Source organism: Mesoplodon bidens, assembly GCF_964165515.1.
Source record: "Mesoplodon bidens genome assembly, chromosome: 14".
Taxonomy (NCBI): Eukaryota; Metazoa; Chordata; class Mammalia; order Artiodactyla; family Ziphiidae; genus Mesoplodon; species Mesoplodon bidens.
In genome coordinates, this window is record NC_138170.1 from 68054936 (window position 1) to 68074819 (window position 19884).

A 19884-nucleotide genomic window follows, 5' to 3' on the forward strand; every position below is an offset into this window, starting at 1 on the left:
ACCAGGGAAGCCCCTCATTCACTCTTGAAACATCTGGTGAGTGTCTGCTCTATGCTAGACCTGCACTAAGAAGTGGTGAAGTCAGATGTGGTCTCTACCTCCAAGGAGTTTACAGACAGGCAAATCCCCACAGCAGGGAGTGACAGGGCAGGAAAAGCAGCACAGGCAAAGTTCAGGGACAAAGAAGGGAGGCATCTCTTCTGCTTGACAGGGTCAGCGAAGACGTCACAGCAGCCTGAAAGGGGTAGGAATTTTCTGAACATACAGGGGACGGGGTAGAAAGGCAGTGGAGGCCCCAGGACTATCAAGAACAGAGGTATGGGGCTTCCCTGGTGGCGCAGTGGTTGACAGTCTGCCTGCCGATGCAGGGGACACGGGTTCGTGCCCCGGTCCGGGAGGATCCCACATGCCGTGGAGCGACTGGCCCGTGAGCCATGGCCGCTGAGCCTGCGCGTCCGGAGCCTGTGCTCCGCAACGGGAGAGGCCACAACAGTGAGAGGCCCGCGTACCGCAAAAACAAAACAAAAAACAAAACAAAACAAAAAAAAGAACAGAGGTATGGCTTATTCCAGGACTCTGAGCCGTTCAGCAGGCCTGGGGAGCCGGTGTGTGTGTTGGGGTATGGCGCACGAGACTGGAAGGGGCTGGTAGCCACGGGCTTTGGTTACCATAAGGAGGAGCCTGGACTCTCTGTTTAAACAAGGGAAGCCATCAGAGGATTTTAAGCAGACAGTACTTGACCAGATTTGGGTTCTAGAAAGCTGACTAATCTTCGCATCTGCTCTGACTTCATACCCTATAATCCCTGTGGCCTGCTGGCCAATCCACAGGCACCTAAATTCCGCTTATCCAGAAACTTCCCTCAATACAGGCTTCTATTCTCGTATTCGTTATCCCAGTGATTGTCACCACCAGGCACCCAGTCACCCACGCTGGAAACCTGTGGGCTCGTCCCAGACAGCCTACTCCCCCTCATCCTCAGAGCCCATCATTCAGTGAGCCCGGCTACTCTGCCTTCCCAGTGTGCCCTGCTCTTTGCCTCGGCCTCCTGCTGCCTTGGGGTTTCTGCATCCATTCTCTCCAGCCAAGGCTAGCAGAAGCCTCCTAGGCGGCCTCCCAGCCCTCAGGCACTCCCTCCCCCTAGTCCATCCCTGACACTGCTGCGGTCAGAATCTATGTGAAAGCGGCCCTGGCCACGCCACCCATCCCCCACTTCTCCCCCACTCCCGCCCCAGCCAGTGGGTGTAAGCGCCTCCTTATCCTCCCCCCATCCCCACGCAGAGGTCAAGTGTCAGTTGTTATTACTGACTTGCACTGTTAAAAGAGAGGGAAATATTTCTTGTAACTAGGTCTTTATCACAAATGGAGAAATAGGACTGCATATTTCACGAATTGTGAGAGTACATATTTCTGGAGTGAAGAATATTTAGGTTTAATAAGCAAATTGTCTCCCTGAAGGAAGAATACACCCAGCCCACTTCCCGGTCCCCTGTGGGCATCTGCTCTTATAATGTGACCCCCTCCCCATCACTTATGTAGCTCTTCAATGAGCCCTCCCTCTCCAGCCCTGTCTTCTACTTTGATCCCCCAACTGGGAGCCATGGGCAGCTCTCTACTTACCCTCTGCCTGGAAATGCAGCCGCCACCCCCAAAGTCCACTCATTCTCTGCTCTAGAGGTTCTCAAACTGTGGTCCCTGGAGCAGCTTTGGTGCTCTATGGGCATCAGCTTGTTAGAAATTTCAACTTAGAAATTCTAATTCTTGAGCCTTGCCCCAGATCTACTGAGTCAGAAACTGCACTTGACCAAGAGGGTCCACAGGCACAGTTAAATTAGAGAAGCTGCTTTAGAGAAGAGGCTCAGTTGGTATCTGCTAGGCTGTGCTCCCCCATGGCCCCACCCCAAGTATATATAATGGAACCTCGCTAGATGCACATTTAACTTCAATAAATTTTTTGAAGGAAAATCAAGAAACCCTCTTGTTTATTCTTAGTCCTTCCTCCTTTTAAAAATAGACCTTGTCCTTCACTGCCCAGGGAAAGGGAAGCCAGACAGAGCCAAAAGGCCAAGAGCAACAAAAATTATCATCTTGGGAGCTTCTAAGGACTCACAAGTTGACAATTCTAGAGATTTCTGAGGGTAATTTTGACTGCACTTGAGTCCCCTCTTACACAGTGGTTTTGAGCCACCGCCCTGTAACCTGACCCTTGCACTAATCACTGGACTTGCTGAAATGCCTGCCTCCCTCATCAGTAAGCATCTCAAAGCCAGTAGTGGTGTTTCCAGGCCTGTCACAGGCAAGGTATTCAGCAAATTTGTTGAATGACTGAGTGACACCTCCTCACCTTTTCTCCTCTTTCTGAACCATCTTTTATCACCTTCTGGTTGGGACCCTCCCTCCCCCACTCAACCTTCTGGACTCAGCTTGGGCTCCATCTTGTCCAAGGCACGTTCTCTGAGCCCCTGTGCAGGGAGACATGGCCTTCATCTGTGTCCCTCTGTCACCCTGAGCTTACTCAATCATGGCGTTGATCACATTCTCTCGAAATCACTTGTGTGTCTGTCTCTTCCACCTGACTGTAAACTCAATGGCCAGGCTGTTTCATTCACTTTGGGGTTCTAGATCAATTCTCAGTGAATGACAATCACAGGGACTAGAGTTAGGAGAGTGCTTCTTAATTTCCAGGGAACTCACCTAAAGTAACCTCAGCAGGCGTGGCAGGAGCGTGCGGACACCAGACTTGATTAGAGAGGCAGATGGGTAGGGTCAAGGCAAGTGCATTGTTATTTTGATGAGTATTTAGTTAGGGACTCTGAGAAACAGAAAGATTTGCCCATGTCATCAAGGAGTTTATAGTCTCACTGGGGAGACCAACACACAGGAGAACAGTATAACCAAATGTCCCAAAGTGTGGTGAAAACGGTAGGTGCTACAGAAAGTCAGGAAGGAGAGAGCATGTACAGCTGGAGAGTGGATTTGAACGGCCCCACTAAGAATGGTCAGAACCTGCCAGGCCTTCGGGGGTCTGCAGAGGCCTGTGGGATCTGAGTGCAGAGGGGACAAGCCATTCTGGACACTGGCCTACCACAGGCTTGGGGACTCATTTCTCCACGAGGTCCTGGGGTCTGCTCTGTCTCTGTGCTCCTGGGGTACAGAGTCTGGGCTGGTCAGGGGTGGTTCTGGGAGGTACAGGGTGGTCTTAGGTTGGCCCTGGGAATTCCTGAGCCACTTTAGGGATTTTTTTCCTGTTTACTGTGTATGAGTTTCAAGTGCTGATTATTGAAGAAAAGCAGAGGCACTGGTCCTAGTCTAAACTAGTCCTCCAGTTTTTGACTGAAATCGTTTGAGCTTCAAGGGTCCTCCAACCTGAGGGCAGCCTTCCTGCGGTTCCCTAGCCTCTCTAAATATTATATATAACCACGTCATGTATATTATTACATAGTATACATGCAATTATATATAATATACTATATAAATATACATTAATATATATTTATATATAACGTAGTACATATTCATATATAGTATGTATAACTATATGTGATACACTACATATGATATATACCAATCTATTTAGATATAATGTATCATATAGTTGGCTCTCAGTGTCCATGGGAGATTTGTTCCAGGACCACCGTGGATACCAAAATCTGTGGATGCTCAAGTCCCTTATGTAAAATGGCATGGTACTTGCAAATAACCTATGCACATTCTCCTGTATACTTTAAGTCATCTCTAGAGTATTTATAATACCTAATACAATGTAAACACTATGTAAATAGTTGCTGGTTCATGGCAAATTCAAGTTTTACTTTCTGGAACTTTCTGGAATTTTTTTTTCAAATATTTTCCACCTATGGTTGGTTGAATTCATGACCCATGAATGGAACCCACGAATATGGAGGGCTGACTGTATAATATATTTAGTGTTATATCTATATATATGTGTGTGTATAACTATATATTTTATAGTTATTTTATTTTATATCTATATAATTTAAAAATCCTCCTGGTGCACAACAAGGTATTAGAACCAAAGTCCTCATCTGATGCATGTGCTTGGCTGGGATTGCCTGGCCTGCACTGCAGTGGCACAGGCTGGGATATTGGGGTGTTTTGCGACCTCCCTGGGGTACAGCGTTGGCTATTTTCCTCCTTGGTAAGTATGAAGAATCTCCAGTCTCCCTCCCAGAACACAACTAAAGACCTTGCTATCAGGGCCCTAAGAGTCACCAAAAGCTACGCACGCACTAGAAAAATGCCCAAATCTTCTCAGCTTGGCCAGAAATTCCCAGCTCTCTCCATGCCTGATGATGGAAGGGCATTTTCCACACCTCTGATTAGTCTGAATCTAGGGCCCCCAAAGAGCCAACAGTGCCTGTAAGGAGAAGGCTGGAAAAAAATGGCTCCTCTCAGGGCCGAACCACCAATTATGCTTTTTACCCACATAAGTGGGTGTGAGTGGGCAGTTGATAATGTGGAGCTGAGCTTTGTCTCCACTTGCGACTGGTTCTGGTTCTTTCAGGTGATGCTACCCTCTGGCCCAGCTGAGGTCCATTTTGGCTCAAGAGGACTCATCCAAGACACTTGGGGGTCTCTGCAAGGATTCTCAGTCACACTTGCTGGGGGGGGGGCGGTCACGAGGAAACCAGCCTCCTAGTTTCCTTATTCCTCATCATGATAGGGAGGGCAGGATGCCCTTTTAATTTTCCTCTCCCAGATTTGGCCCTATAAATACAACTAAATTACGGCCAGCAGGTGGCACCCAGGTCCTGGGCAAAGACTCCTTTAAAAGTTTCTCCCATCCCCAAATCCCTCTCTCCCTAGCTCAGTTTAGAAAAGGGAGAGCCCCTAACTTTGACCTTGTCCCTCAAAGAGGAAGCCTGGTTTGCTCATAACCTGCTGGTGTCAGGGCACGGGCTTGAGTGGAGTCCTTGTTCCTGACGCAGGTGTCCTCTGAGAACTGAGCCAGCTGGAGTGGCCTAGGGCATTAGGCCTACTCTAAGATCCTGGACTCAACGAAACCAACCTCCTGCTTCCCCAAAGCCATAAGTTAAACTCATCAACGGGTTCAACTTCTGATGACTTACTGTATTGGGGGTTGACTCAGGCCTCGACTCAAATCAGGGCAGCTTCTGCGGGTGGAGGAGGCATATAAAGCATTTGCCCAAGCATCTAGCCCTAAGTGGACCAGTTGCCTCCAAATCCAGCAGAGACAATGTCTGAGACAACTCTTAAAGTTGACTACACCTGTAACCAAGGGCTGCTTCACCTCCCCTGAGAGAATGGTAGGCAACCACCCAGAGGACGCAGGCTCTGTTCCAAGGGCTACGATAGCAGGGTCTTCCAACCCCGTCCCTGTGACATTTCCTTTCCTTTCTCTTAATGCTCAGTGGCCTAAATCAGAGCAAGACATCCTGCACTAGAGCTGTGCAAAATCAAGTCGCTCTTCCTTCCCCGGTGCCATGGTGCGGGAGGAACACAGGGTTTGGGTGCAGATGGCCTGGGTTCATGCTCTGGCCTTGCCAGTGGTTGATCTTGAGTCTGAGCAAGTCACTGCACCCAGAGCCTTCATCTCCTCATATTCGAAACTGAGATGATAACTAAGGCTTTTTGGAGACAAATGTTATAATCCACAGGAGTAGCATTCATGGCGGGAACTTCAACCACCCTGGCAGACCAGGAGAGAAGCTATTGGAAGGTGGGCAGGCCTGAACGTACTCCTCCCATGCACGTCACCACTGAGGGGGAACACCATCGCCTGCAGCGGGGCAGGTAGAGTCGAGTCTCGGGGACATGCAGAATGAGAGTCTGCACAAGAGAGGACAGAGACTTAAATGTTGAACCTTGTCAGGTTTGTTCTGGACATTGTTAGGCAGACTTGCTGGTGGAAAGGTTAGAGTATTAAATGAGCAGTCTGTCAAAAAGGCATGGAAATAAAACTGGTGGATTGGCTGTGGTGGGGGAGGGGCTCTGAGAGCAGAGAAGGGCTGGGCCTGGGGTTGAGGGAAAGTTGTCTGAATGATTCATAGACTCCAGTTTCAGAGGAGGGGAACACATGCCACTTGGCCAGATGACAGCTGTCAGCCACACGGTCTGAAGGAACATCATTTGAAAGGAAGATAAAGTGACATGGCTTGAATGTGTCCCCCAAGACCAGAACTGCTTTTGAAGCACGAAGGATCAGTAAGGAGACACCAGGCCCACTAGTGCCGCAGACACAAACGTTCTTTTCCCCACATGTCCCAGCAGCCGTTGCAGCCCCCCCCCTCTCTTTATGTTCAGGCCGCAGATGGGCCAGCAATCCCCTCCCCGGGGGTGTGTACAGAGCTGGACTGAGAGCCAGTCCGACTGGGGCATCCTCCCAGCAGGTACCAAGTTCTGTTCTCAGATCCGCCCCAAAGCCTTGCTCTGAGGAGTCCGGCAGCTATATCGCCATGTTATATAGTTTCTCTTTTCCTTGCATCAGAGGAAGAGGTGTTTTTCAATCTCTTGCCGAGCATCCAGGGGCTTCATGCTGCATCCATGTGCTGCATCTGGTTGTGTGTGGCCAGCAGGTGCAGCCAGCCTTCTAGTCTACTGCTCTTTGGGGTCAACAGATAGGGAATGTGGCCAGAAAACCACACTTTCTGAGCCCACCTGCCACCTGAAACCCCACACTGCAGTTCAGCCTCTCCCATTCGTTCATTCAGCAATATTTTATTGCGTCTGGGGCCCTGAGTCAGTACTAATTAAGGAAAGAAATGGGCACCAGAGCTCCAGCATAGCTGCCGGAGGGCCACAACCAAAAGCCACACCTGCCCCTGCTCAGAACCCTGATCGGAACTCTGTGGGGAGCTTTCCAGGGTGCTGGGAAGAAGAACATGAGTCAGACACATCAGTCATCCTCTGCCTGTCATGAAGGTTGTTCAGCCCCCAAAGTGGAGAGAGGATTAACTTCTGGTTCCCACAGACGGGGTCCCTCATTAACCCCACAGCAGTTCCATGCTCAAGAGAATCATTCTGATTCTTCAGGCTTGAGAACAGAGGCTTGGATACTTCAAACTACTTGCTCAAAGTCTCACAGGCAGTTCGTGGCTGAGCACATGGCCAAGCCACATCTTCTACCATTAAGCCTCACTTCCCCACACTGCCAAGCTCCAGGAGCCTGCTGCTGGTAGCCTTGTTTTGATGGCAGCTCCCAAGTTTGTTGACTTAAAAAGTAGGTGTTTGTGGAACTTAAAGATGTCCAGTAGAGAACCTTTGGAAAGAAAGGTTTAACCTTCTACCTGCCCACCGACACGGATCCTACTAAAAATGGATTAATTTTAGCAAGTGAGGAGCTCTGTTTACTCCCCTCCTGGATTTCCATGAACCCTTTGAGTAATGAGCAGATAGAGCAATCTGGCCAGGACTCCCCAAAGGATTCCTTCCCCGGGACAGCAGCTACAAGGGGCACGGCGGCATTATCCAGATCTGCCTCTTCAGAGGTTAGATCGTGTTCAGCAGGACACGTTCAGGACCCCAGTGGCTGGGACCTCAGCAGGGCTCAGGATCTTAGGGGAGAGCTACATGACCTATAAGTGTTGTGAGAACAGAATCCTGGAGAAGCTCCAGTCCCTACCTGAACCTACACCGTCCAGATCCCTGTCCTATATCTGCTGGAGACGCGTGCGCTGGTTCCCCACCAGCCGCGGAACTACTCCACCTGCCCCACCTCCACTTTTTAAATTCAGCTTTGGGAGTCTGAGCCTCCCCGTGAGTCATGTCTTTGGTCAGCCATGAGAAGAAGGTTATTGGCTGGGTCTGCCAGGGCTTTGTGACCCGCCGGCAGGGCTCTTCCAGTCCCTCAGGACCGTTCATCCCTGCCTGCACGTATTGCCTCCGTGCAACCCGAGAATAATCTGGATGTGTGACCCAGCGGGGCAAGGAGTAACAATTTTGCAGATTTTCCCAACAGGTGACTTCAGCCCCCCTGGGCCCGGGCAGGAAGGGGTAGCCCAGTGACAACGGGCATAGCCCCACGTCAGGAGTGGGAAACGTTTTGGCAAGCTCCTCAGAGTTTTCTCTCCTCTGATGCCACAGCATCTGTTCCAGTTTTCCTGGCCGGTAGGATGCATCTACAAAGCAGAATATATGGGAAATCTGGAGTTGGGGAAGGATCGTGGTTAGAGGCCCAGCTTCAGGAAGCCCAGATGGCAGTCCCCAGGCAGAAGGGCAGAAAAAGCACAGTTCTGTAGTCTGTCTCCCTCTTAGACTGGTGTTCTACGGTCTCGGAGGCCTGAAGCTGGACGTGTGTTGGGCGCCTGCTCCTCAAACAGGTGCCCTTGGATTCTCAGTGTCTGCCTCAGTATTGCTGATAAGGCTGACCGAATACTTGCTGTGTGCCGGCCTCTGCTCAGCGCTTTGTATACACGACTCACTTAGTCCTCGTAACAGCTCTATGAAATGCGGACTGTTTTGTCCCCTTTTTATAGATGAGGAGACTGAGGCCCAAAGTCAAGCAGCTAGGAAATGTTAGAGCCAGGATTTAAAGCCAAGTTGTCTGACTGGAGATCTGGTCTTCTTAAAGGAGCCTGCTTGAGGCATGCCCAACGCCCCCTGCAGGACCAAAAGACTTGGTGTTTCCCTCATAGCCGTTGGGCGCAGAGGGTAGAGACGTGGGAACTGCAGGGAGTTCTTCTAGGAACCAAAGAATTAGAGAAGACTGAGGGTCCCTGAATTATTTTCAAGACATATTTGTGGAAGGCAGAGTTCCACTGAAGGCTTAAAAACAAAAAGCCAGGGGCTTCCCTGGTGGCGCAGTGGTTGAGAGTCTGCCTGCCAATGCAGGGGACACGGGTTCGAGCCCTGGTCTGGGAGGATCCCACATGCCACGGAGCAACTGGGCCCGTGAGCCACAATTACTAAGCCTGCGCGTCTGGAGCCTGTGCTCCGCAACAACAGAGGCCGCGATAGTGAGAGGCCTGCGCACCGCGATGAAGAGTGGCCCCCGCTTGCCACAACTAGAGAAAGCCCTCGCACAGAAACGAAGACCCAACACAGACATAAATAAATAAATTAAAAAAAAAAAAAAAAAAAAAGGCAAAAGACAACATATTAAAAAAAAAAAAAAAACAAAAAACAAAAAAAAAACAAAAAGCCAAAATTAGACTTAGGCCAGTGACAAGGTTATTAAATATTAGAATGTGAGCTTTCAGAGTTATGCAGCCTTATTTATGATTTAATAAGGAATATAATGCCTAGCTCTAAGTACAGTCCTAGGTATCTGGGAAGGAGCTGGATGGTCTCGAGAAGCTCTTCCCGGCCACAGGATGTGGAGATTTGGTCTTGAGGACCATGTTGGAAGCCTCAGGCTGCAGAATGGCCAGCAGCTGCACCTCTCCTGATGAGAGCTATAACTGCCTTTCCTGTTACCAGTGACTGCACCATGAGCCTTATGGTCCTAGCATAGGAAATGGTTTAGCAAATCACCAGACTAGACCTCCTCAACTTTTCTTTCCCTTGAGCCCAGACCTGGTAGCAGGAGTCAAGACCCTACAGAGCAGGCTGGTCCCAAAGCCACGACCTCAGTCTGATCCTTGAATGGGGTTTCCAGCTGACCTGGAGGATGACCTGCCACAATCCAATCAGGAGCTGTTTCTTCTGACAGTCACCGTGTGCCAAAGACCATAGTGCTCTTTCTAATTTTTAGTCTTTTTCATTTTTATTTATTTACTTATTTTTGGCTGCATTGGGTCTTCATTGCTTTCTCTAGTTGCCGTGAGCAGGGGCTACTCTTCTTTGCGGTGCGCAGGCTTCTCATTGCAGCCGCTTCTCTTGCTGCAGAGCATGGGCTCTAGGCACATGGGCTTCAGTAGTTGTGGCTCGCGGGCTCAGTAGTTGTGGCTTGCGGGCTCTAGAGCGCAGGCTCAGTAGTTGTGGTTCATGCGCTTAGTTTCTCTGAGGCATGTGGGAATCTTCCCAGACCAGGGCTCGAACATGTCCCCTGCATTGGCAGGCGGACTCTCAACCATTGCGCCACCAGGGAAGTCCAGGTTTTCTTCTTCATATTTCTCTTTCCAAGCTACTGAAACATTGCTCTAATGTCACTCAGCAAGTGTTTACTGACCACTGCCATAATGTGCTAAGCACCCCACAAGGCACCATGAGGACGTGGGATGATTTTAAGTCATGGGTCTTCTCCTTAAGGAGCCTTTGTTTGGTTGAAGAAATAAGAGTAATTCATAAAATAAGAGATTTCCTTGTTTTATAGTTCCAAGAGAATATATGAAGTACTAACTTGTGCAAGTGTATTTGGCTTTTAAGTGCTCCAGGAGAGTGTAAAGGGTGAGTGGGGCCTCAGTAGTTAGATGGTTTCTGGGGGTAGGTGGCACCTAATTTAGGCCTTTAAAGATGACAGGACATCAGAAAGCAGTGAAGAGAAAATGGAAAATTTGGGACTTGGGAAACATGTTTATTATTACTTTTATTTGAAAAATGAGCATGAGACCAATGATTAAATCTTAGAGGAATGTTAGAGGATGCAATCAAGAGAGGACATGGGAGAGGTACGTGGTGTCCCAGGAGCCAAGGGAGGGACCAATTTCAAGGAGGAGGTTACCTGCCCTGTTTAATGAAGTTACCAGAACTTGGATAGAGAAACGGTCATTAGATTGTGCAAGAAGAAATGATGAAACTCTGAGTCGTTTTGTTGGAGTGTGAGGACAGAAGCTAGACCTGCAGACAACTACAGAGTCCCAGATCATTTGCCCGAGGATGCTGAGGAGGGAAATCAGGGGTTCATCACCAAGGCCACTGGGTCTGCCGCAGCACTGCAGGTGGACTAGAGAGTGATAGCTTGCGAGGCGGAGAACACTTTGCTTCTTTCAGTAAAATCTGGAAAATTCATGTCCTATCCTTAAATCCTAGATCGTATCTGTCTAAGGAGGCTCATGAGTGCAACCTCATGGTCTTACTAAAGCTTTTTACAACATGGTGTCATGAACGAAAAGAAAGAATGGGAAAAAATTTTAATATAATAAAGTCTTGACTAAGTTGAATGTTTGGAAAATGTTTTAAATATTAATATACTGTTCTGTTTAACTGTGGTTAGTCAAATCCCCTTTTGGTCTTTAGTTTTGTTGAAAATTATTAAGGAAGGGTAGAATAAACAAAATGTGTTACTGAGGACTTTCCAGAGCCTCAGATTCACTTACTCATTGTTCACCGTTTATGGAGTGTGTGTTCCAGGCACTGAGCCAGGCATGGGGCCTATGGAAAGGAAAGGGACCCAGTCTGGGCCCTTGAGGGGTTCGCAGACTAGGGTGGGAGTTAGACAAGTGAACATAATAACCAAAGGGCGACACATTACACTACAACCCCAGATGCAGGAAGGGCATGCAGCTGAGCAACTCTGCTTCCTGGGTCAGGGAAGGCTTCTAGAGGAAGCATAGTTTGAGTTGGGTCTTGAAGGAAAAGCTCATCAAGCAAATAAGAGTCAAAAGGATAGAGGAACAGACTGGGAGGAAGGAGAGGATTACAAATAGTTCACCCCAGAATGCATGCTGGGGGCAGGAGGAGATGTGGTTAAAGGTAGACAGAAGCTACAACCAAGAGCTCTGTAAGGCGGCTGGGAGTTATTCCATCCTGGGGGAAACTCAGCAAGGGATGTTCTCCCCCATGTATATATTTGTAACAATACAAAAATATTTGTAACACTACTATAGTTAAAATAGTAGCTGAGTGTAATTTCCAAATCAAAAATATAGAAAATGAAATTACAATGCTTAGAAAGTGCATTAAATTTATAATTCTTGAGGCTTTAGTTTATATTATCTTTTCCGGTAAGAACTGAAGAGAGTCCCAAGTGCTGCTTGCAGAAATCAGTGCCCCTCCAAATTTTGGTAAACTTTTTATTTTGAAATAATTTTAGACTCACAATTGCAAAATAGGACAAAGAATTCCCACATATCTTCATCCAGCTTCCCCAATAACATCTTACATAACAATTGTTAAGGCCAGGAAATTGACATGGGTATGTTATTAACTAAGCTACAGACCTCATTTGGATTTCATCAATTTTTACACGCACACTTATTCCGTGTTGTTGTTGTCCAGTCTATGAAATTTTATCACATGTATAGGTTAATGTAATCACCACTCTGCTAGGGCACAGACTATTCTATAACCTCAAAGAAACTCCCTCATGCTACCCCTTTATAGCCATGCCCTCCTCCTACTCTAATCCCTGGTAACCACAGATATGTTTTCTATCACTATAATTTTGTAATTTTAAGAATGTTACAGAAATGGGATCATACAACCTTTTGAGATCGGCTTTTTTTTTCTTAGCATAATACCTTCGAGTTCCATCCAAGTTGTTGCACGGATTCATAGTTCTTTTTTATTGCTGAATAGTAGTCCAAACAATGGTACAAGTATGGCTATACCACGGTTTATCCATTCACCCACTGAAGGACATCTGGGTTGTTTCCAGTTTTGGGCAATTACAAAAAACCCTGTGAGAACCTTCCTCAATCTTCTCTTGCTTTGTCCATGACAGTCTGGCTCTGGCAGAGATCTCTCCATACTTTTCTGTCCTCTGGAACTACAAATCGAATTGGGTTTTGTAGGTGGGAGACCCAGGCATTAGATTGGGGAGGGGGTTGAGAAAACACAGGCACACAAGCAACGCTTTGGACTGACTATTCCAAAAATTATGGGTTTGTCTCAGTTTAAACCTAAGTTTGTGCCCCTGCAGACCAGGCTCCTGCTTCTTACAGGCATTTATACTGTAACCCAACTCTGTGAATTTATCTTTCTAGGTGGCATAATTTCAGCAAGCATACTTTAGAATCATAGTGGCCAGTTCAGGCAGCCTTCAACCTGAACAAAATTGAGAGGAGCTTTAAAATGAGAAGGGAATAAAGTTTCAAACATCAAGTGTTTGCAGGATTATTGAGGCTGAATCCATTAAGGTTCAGAATGACCTGTCTAAATTTCTACCCAAACTTGCACAAAACCTCCTTAAATCAGAAGCTAAAGAAAGACTAAAATAAATAGTCAAATGCATAATAGAGAAAGGACACATCATATCTTGAACAAGCCCTTGTAATAACCCTACCCAATGTGTGGGGATATAGATTTACTCAGGACCTTGAGGCCATAAATAGAATAGTCATTCCCTGACCAGAACCAAGTACTCTTTTATCTCTAGTGCCTCCTGAGGTTGCATATTTTTCAGTCATAGATTCATGTTCTGCTTTCTTTAGTGTTCCTTTAGATCAAAATAGTCAACATGTGTTTGCCTCCTTCTGGGAAAATCAACAATGTAACTGGAATGTTATGCCCAAAAGATCTGAGGCTATTCCTACTTTTCACAAGTCCTCAACCACAACCTCAAGGACCTTAAATTTCCCTGTGATTCTTTATGTGGATGACCTTTTGTTGTATCCAAAGATGAGGGAAGCTCTTAGACTGTTTCTAGCTATTATTTTCTTTCAGAAAGGACATAAGTTTTTTTTGTTTCTGTTTTTGTGGCCGCTCCGCCCGACATGCGGGATCTTAGTTCCGTAACCGGGGATCGAACCTGTGCCCCCTGCAGTAGAAGCACGGAGTCTTAACCACTGGGCCACCAGGGAAGTCTCAAAGGACATAAGGTTTTTAAAGAGAAGTTACAATTTTGTCAAAGTAAAGTTCATTACCCAGGCATGATTTATCCCAAGGAGGTAAGTCCTTTACTTCTGATTATAGGCCATTCAAAACTTTCCAACTTTTCTGAAATTATCACATTTATAACTTAATCAAGTCCTTGGTATATAAGTCCCTTCCCTGGTAATCTCAACATGAAGAGGCCTTTTGTGAGTTAAATCAGCCCTTCAGCAACCTCCCACTCTGGGCCCACCTAATTATCATAAACATGTCTGTGTGTGTGTGTGAGATCTGGATAAACTGTTGATGTTATGAGTCAATTTCATGGGACTCATCAGACATCAAGTCTACTGCAGTCTCTCTTGACTGTGGCAAGGCCTACTTAGCTCTCTTAAGGGAATTAGCCCTAGCGGCTAAGCTAGTGGGGGCTTTCGTCCACTTGGTTTTAGGGTGTCCTTTAAATCTGATGGTCCTTCATGCTGTACAATGTTGGTAGCTCACTGAAAATACACAACGTTTCTCAGTAGGCAGGCTTACCCCCAGTGAAATCCTATTACTTTCTCTCCCACATATTTCTAGTCATTGTAGTAATACTTTGAATCCTGCTGCTCTACTTTTAGATGTCTTGTTCTCAATGAGGTCATTTTGGCCTACTGGTTTCCACTCTAGGAAAAAGAGACTGTTGGATAATTCAAGGAGAAAAACTGGGCCTTGATTTAAGAACCAAAAGCTTGGCCACTAATGGGGAATCAGGGTTGCTTTCTTTTCTTGTAACACCAAAGGTTTTTCCAGATCTCACGTGTACATAAACATTCTCTTCCCTTCTCTCCCCTCACGGTGGTAGTAACTGACAGTAGCCTCAAACCATGCCCTCAAAGGACAGCTCCCAGAGAGCTCGGTTTCCTTAGAACAGTGCTTCTCACACTCTGCGTGCCACCTCTCTGGAGGTCAGGGTAAGGTCGTGAAGGGACCGCTTAAATAGAATCCTTATCGTTTCCTTCCTGGAATCACAATTCTGGTGTTTTCTTTTTCTTATTTTTCTATTTTTATTTTTCCTCTGAATAGTTTTTTTTTAAACATCTTTATTGGAGTATAATTGCTTTACAATGGTATGTTAGTTTCTGCTTTATAACAAAGTCAATCAGCTATACATATACATATATCCCCATATCTCCTCTCTCTTCTGTCTCGCTCCCATCCTCTCTATCCCACCCCTCTAGGTGATCACAAAGCACCGAGCTGATCTCCCTGTGCTATGTGGCTGCTTCCCACTAGCTATCTATTTTACATTTGGTAGTGTATATATGTCCATGCCACTCTCTCACTTTGTCCCAGCTTACCCTTCCCCCTCCACGTGTCCTCAAGTCCATTCTCTACATCTGCATCTGCGTCTTTATTCCTGTCCTGCCCCTAGGTTCTTCAGAACCTTTTTTTTTAGATTCCATATATATGTGTTAGCATATGGTATTTGTTTTTCTCTTTCTGACTTACTTCACTCTGTATGACAGACTTGAGGTCCATCCACCTCACTACAAATAACTCAATTTCGTTTCTTTTTATGGCTGAGTAATATTCCATTGTATATATGTGCCACATCTTCTTTATCCATTCATCTGTTGATGGACACTTAGGTTGCTTCCATGTCCTGGCTATCGTAAATAGAGCTGCAATGAACATTGTGGTCCATGACTCTTTTTGAATTATGGTTTTCTCAGGGTATATGCCCAGTAGTGGGATTGTTGGGTCGTATGGTAGTTCTATTTTTAGTTTTTTAAGGAACCTCCATACTGTTCTCCATAGTGGCTGTATCAATTCACATTCCCACCAACAGTGCAAGAGTGTTCCCTTTTCTCCACACCCTCTCCAGGTTTTTTTTTTTTTTCTTTTTTGCGGTACGCGGGCCTCTCACCGCTGCGGCCCCTCCTGCTGCGGAGCACAGGCTCTGGATGCGCAGGCCCAGCGGCCATGGCTCACGGGCCCAGCCGCTCCGTGGCACATGGGATCCTCCCGGACCGGGGCACGAACCCGTATCCCCTGCATCGGCAGGCGGACTCCCAACCACTGCGCCACCAGGGAGGCCCTCTCCAGCTTTATTGTTTGTAGATTTTTTGATGATGGTCATTCTGACTGGTGAGAGGTGATACCTCATTGTAGTTTTGATTTGCATTTCTCTAAGGATTAGTGACGTTGAGCATTCTTTCATGTGTTTGTTGGCGATCTGTATATCTTCTTTGGAGAAATGTCTATTTAGGTCTTCTGCCCATTTTTGGATTGGGTTGTTTGTTTCTTTGATATTGAGCTGCATGAGCTGCTTGTATATCTTGGAGATTAATCCTTTGTCAGTTGCTTCATTTGCAAATATTTTCTCCCATTCTGAGGGTTGTCTTTTTGTCTTGTTTATGGTTTCCTTTGCTGTGCAAAAGTTTTTAACTTTCATTAGGTCCCATGTGTTTATTTTTGTTTTTATTTCCATTTCTCTAGGAGGTGGGTCAGAAAGGACCTTGCTGTGATTTCTGTCATAGAGTGTTCTGCCTATGTTTTCCTCTTCTTTTTCTTATTTTGGATGGTGGTGGTGTGGTGCTAGGGCCTGGCCTCTGCTCCTGCACTGAGCACAGACTCACTTGGGTTCATCAGTCACTCATTTGTTCACACACGAATCTATGCCTACACATGAGTATTTAAGCACCTACTGTGTGCACAGACATGACTTGGCCAGAGGAATCCTCTCACCCCTAGATGACTCCTCATTTGAGGAGAAGGACTGTGCGCAGTGGCTAACTGCTGACTAGTTAATAATTATTTCAAAGGGATGTGCAGGGATAATTTACTTTTCTGGCCGCCTCCCCAGGAAACTGCAGCATGTCCCCAAAGCAGCTTAATAGGATTAAAATACCCCCCAAGAATCTATCAATACCGTCTTCTCGGCCTTCCCTCGGTTACAGAGTGAAGTAGGCCTGTAAGGCTACCTTACCTGAGGCACATCCGGATACGGGGGTGGGGGGAGGCTTGTTTCAAGAGGCCAGCTCCCAGAAGCACCTCAGTCCCAGACAAGCCAGGAGGGCCTTGCCTTAGGACTAAGACGGGACAAATGATGATGACTCCACAGTGGCAGAAAGGACTTTCAAAATAAAGATAGATGAGTGACGCACATGCTCACCAGAAACATCACGAGTCCTCTGCAGTGCCCGTCACCCCCCCCCACCCTGCACCTGCCACCTGGAAGCACAGGACACCCTGCAGACCTGCACCACCGGGCAGGGATGGGGAAGGGTGGGGGCTGGCTGAGGTTCTCAGTGTCCCTCCTCTGGGTTTCCAGAGGCTGCAGGGCACTTCAGTCTGGTCAAGGCTAGTGCTAAGTTAAATCCACATAATGGTGATAGGATAATAGCTTAATGACAAACACACAAAAACCTGTTGTTGAGGGTGCAGGGAATTGTACTCTTTTAAACATGGTTGGTGAGAGTGTAATTCGGTACAATCTTTTTGAAGGGCTATTTGGCCAAAAAATATATTAAAAGCCTTTACATTTTTACATACTTTTGGACCTTAATTCTACTTATAGAATTAAGGAATTTTAAAATGTAGCAACAATTATGGCTATATATAAAGCTTTAATACATAGAAGCATATTTATAATAATGAAAAACTGGAAACTAGTGAAATGATCAACAACAATGAATTGTTAAACAAATCATGGTACATCTAAACTATGCAGCTGCTTAAGAAAACAATGTTGTAGAAGAATATGTATTGCCTCTTTGGCACCGTTGGCTGGCTGACTCAGCACCCACTCCCAACAGCATTTTCCCCCGCCTTTCTCCACTAGAGAGGTCAGAAAAATGAAATACTTGCTTCCCAGCCTCTCTTACAACTAAGAGCCACCTTGAGACATGAGGTAACACCCAACAAGCTAAGGAGCCGGAGTGTCCTTGATGACGTCCTTGAGCTGTTCTCCCTGCCTCTATCTCTTACTTCCAGAGTCCTGTCATGTGAGGAAAATACCCCTATAATTTGTTTAAGCCACTGTTGGTTTGGGTTAGGGTTTGCTGTTACTTGTACCAAAACATAATCCCAACTGAAAGACATGGAAAAATACAATACATTAAGTTTTACAATACATTAAATTGGGGGAAAGTGTTACAGAGCAGAAATATACCCACAGGCATAGAAGAATAATGTGAGGGTATATTCTTAAATCATAATTTTGGTTCTGTCCAATAGCGGGGTTACAGGGGATTTTGATTTTCTTCTTTGGATTTATCTGGATTTTCTAAATTTTTTACAGTGAATATGTATAACCTTTGTGACAAGAAAAAAACTCAATAAAATATATTTTTTTAAAAAAGCAGGGAGATATGGGGATATATGTGTATGTATAGCTGATTCACTTTGTTATAAAGCAGAAATTAACACACCATTGTAAAGCAATTATACTCCAATAAAGATATTAAATAGGGCTTCCCTGGTGGCGCAGTGGTTGAGAGTCCGCCTGCCGATGCAGGGGACATGGGTTCGTGCCCCGGTCTGGGAAGATCCCACATGCCACGGAGCGGCTGGGCCCGTGAGCCATGGCTGCTGAGCCTGCGCGTCCGGAGCCTGTGCTCCCAACAGCAGAGGCCACAGCAGTGAGAGGCCCGCGTACCAAAAAAAAAAAAAAAAAAAAAGATATTAAATAAAAACAAAACGCAGGGCAGGGAAGTAATGGAAGGAAGCTGTGGTCAGGCAGCAAGTAGTCTTTGACAACAGCTGCCAAAATAACCATGTTAAGGCTTCTATTGCTTGTTGTCTGGGTGGTTCAGACTTCCCTGGCGCGGTGGTTCTAGCCCTTCCTTGCTAGTTCCTCTGGTTTTGAAAGGTTCCCACTGGGTTCTAACAAGGCCCACTGAGGTCAACCCCCACCAGCTGGGCACTATCCTCGGGCATGGCCCAGGAGGCCGCAAGGGGCTCTGAGCACTCCTGAGTGCACCTCTCTCTCCTCTTCACTGTGGGTCTTGCTTCACATCCCCCAATGCCGTCTCATTTCTTGCTCTCTCCTAAGCTTCTTGGAAGAATCAAATGAGATAACCTACATAAAAGTACTTTGTACAGTATAAAGTGTAACCAAGGGTAAGTTATTTTCCTTATACTTATCTTTGTCCTTCCTTGCTCTCCTCCCTCCCTGTTTTTAAGTCTTGCACTCTTGTCCTTTCTCTTCTTCCTTTGCTCCTCATTCCATTCCCTCCTCCTGCCTTACCTGGCCATGTACAACAAGGACACGATGGACTTGCACAGCCTTGTACCTGTACTTCTGTCATATTGCACATGACCCTGCCCCGTACTTATCTGCTCACAGGCTTCTCGCCCTTGCTCAGCCGTGAGCGCCCTCAGCAGGAACCATGTCTTTAGACTCCCAAGAACCTTCTAACACCTGGCTCACAGTACACTCCTGGCAAATGCTTGCTTGATATCACTGAAGCACATTTTTTTATTGTTTTGTTATCTGGATAAAGCATAAACACTCACACTTACGTGTAAAATCAGTCATCCATATAAGTAAGTAGAAATGTGTTACTTGCAACTAAAAATTAAGGTCTTATAGAACGTTTATTTTTAAGAACTGAGAATTGGCAGAAAAATTAGTAGTTTGGAAAACTAATTTTTTCTTCCAAACTGCAGTTTTAAAATATTGATAAATGTATTCAAAATTGAGATGGTAGCATTAATTAATGATAATGTGGAAACAAATGTTTTATGGTAAAATATTAGAACTTAAATCTGTGTTATACACCAAGATGCTAAAAAAAAAATCTGCAAGGATCCATAAAATGCCACATTAAAAGTACATGTATTTGGATCTAATCCTACCTCTCCCATTTTGGCCAAGTTGTCAAGTCATTGATTTTTCTCATCCATCTCATCCCTTCCATTCTCACTGACATCCTCCTTGTCCAAATTGTCACTTTGTGACTTGACGGTATTCCTGACTCTAGTCTCCTTTAAACTTTCTTACCCCTCATTGCAGGACAAACTTTCTAAAAACACCGCTTTGTACCCTTGCCTCCCCCCACACCAAACTTCCAGTGGCCCTTTACACCTATATAGAGTCTATAGCATAGAGACTAAACTTCTTGCGCTGGTGTTCACAACTTCACTCCACTCTTTCCCTCCTGTTCTTTTCTTTGGCTTCTCCATTCCTTAGACCCTCAGCCTCAGATTGGTGCTCTCCTGCCGCCACTCTTCCTAATACTGAAGCTCTGCCAGCCCTGACTCATACCTGGATGCCTTCTTCCTTTT

General features: G+C 46.1%; 1 protein-coding gene across 2 annotated transcripts in view; it reads right to left on the reverse strand.

Moving 5' to 3' along the window:
* MAPRE3 (microtubule associated protein RP/EB family member 3) overlaps window positions 1–19884 on the reverse strand; it is a 50086-nt gene that overhangs the window by 5355 nt on the left and 24847 nt on the right. The gene's annotated exons all lie outside the window — the stretch shown is intronic.